At 33.9% G+C, this 1,621-nt stretch overlaps 1 non-coding gene across 1 annotated transcript; it reads left to right on the forward strand.

The window, feature by feature from the left end:
• Positions 1-1,199: 1,199 nt before the first annotated feature.
• On the forward strand, positions 1,200-1,306 carry LOC112439872 (U6 spliceosomal RNA). Its single transcript, XR_003028105.1, has one exon. It is a non-coding gene; the product is annotated as a U6 spliceosomal RNA (small nuclear RNA).
• Positions 1,307-1,621: the final 315 nt, after the last annotated feature.

Raw genomic sequence — 1,621 nt, forward strand, 5'->3', positions numbered from 1 at the left:
ACTTATAAGTTAAAAACTGTATCGGGCCTCCTTCTGTTTTATCTAAATATGTATTTGGAAATCACCTAACCAGCAAAAATACCAAACAGTTTTATGTTATCCTTTAAGGGAAATATTTTGTGTGAGGCAGTACCTAAAAGAAAGCTCATTCTCAGGCAGGTCTGTTTTAGGAAGGACTACCTTGGAAGTCAGAAAATTGATTCTTCTAGAATCACCTATGCCTGTGAGCCCTTGCATAGGACTGCAGTTGGAAAACCACGGTGCTATGTAGTAAAATCTGGAGGGCTTTCTCTAATGAGAGCCCTGGGGTTTAAGTCATCTGAGTTTGGTTTGAGCAGACACATTTGAAGTTATTATGGATTAAGTTGAGAGATCATTTAGCAATATGCAGTACTCCCAATCACTTAGAAAAACTTAACTAAACTATTGGAAGGATTCCATCCTGTTTTTTAAATGTAGTGTACTTATTAACTCAATAGAGAAACATGAAATCAAGATTGACTTCATTTTATTGTCAAACTGAAGGGTGACAAGCAATTTCAGCCTTAGCCCTTTGAGGAAAAAGAACAAGAGTCTGTAAACCCCAAATCCTGACCAGAGCTTTCAACCCTGCATTTCATACCCACTGTCTGACAGTTGCTGAAAATGTTAACAACTCATCAAGTAAAATCGGCACCATTAAAAAGTGAGGAAAGCATTCATCTGATTCCTTTTTTACATGTTATTTTCTTTAAGTTAATTACAATGTGTTTTTTTTAGTCTGAGAGTTACTGTTGTTACTGATGTTAAATATAGTAAAAAGAAAAAAAAAACAGATTTTTTCCCTCATATAAGTTTACTGTTATTGTTTCCCAGACTTGAAAATACTTTACCTTATGCTACTAATATAGAATCATTTTACTTTACCTTATGCTACTAAAATAGAATCTTACTGTAAACCCAATTTCAACATATAATTCTATAACTGTAGAATTGGAACAGCAAATTATATATGTTGCACCATTGCTGGAAAAATTGGAAGTTGGAATACATACCTGGGAATTACTTAAATAAATTATATCTATACCATTCAAGAGTTAGTAACTGTCTTAAAAATGACATAAGAGTATAAATACTAATTTGGAAGATGCTTATAAGTGTAAAAAGAAAACAGTATAGTAGGTATTATATGATCTCACTTATATTATTACGATATTTCAGTGCTCACTTTGACAGCACATATACTAAAATTAGAATGATACAGAGAAGATTAGCATGGCACCTGTGCAATGATGACACGCAAGTTTGTGAAGCATACAATATTTTTAAAACACAGTGAAGTACAAAGATCAGTGACACTATGAAGTAACCACGTAAACAAGTCTGCAAAATAACCAGCTAACATCATCATGACAGGATCAAATTCACATGTAATAATATTAACCTTAAATGTAAATGGGCTAAATGCTCCAATTAAAAGACACAGAATGGCAAGCTGGATAAAGAACCAAGACCCATTGGTATGCTCTCTTCAAGAGACCCATCTAATGGGTCAAAGACACATGTAGGCTCAAAATAAAGGGATGGAGGACAACTTACCAAGCAAATGGAAAACAGAAAAAAGCAGGGGTTGCAATCCTAG

The sequence above is a fragment of the Pan paniscus genome, chromosome 4 (genome assembly GCF_029289425.2).
Source record: "Pan paniscus chromosome 4, NHGRI_mPanPan1-v2.0_pri, whole genome shotgun sequence".
Taxonomy (NCBI): Eukaryota; Metazoa; Chordata; class Mammalia; order Primates; family Hominidae; genus Pan; species Pan paniscus.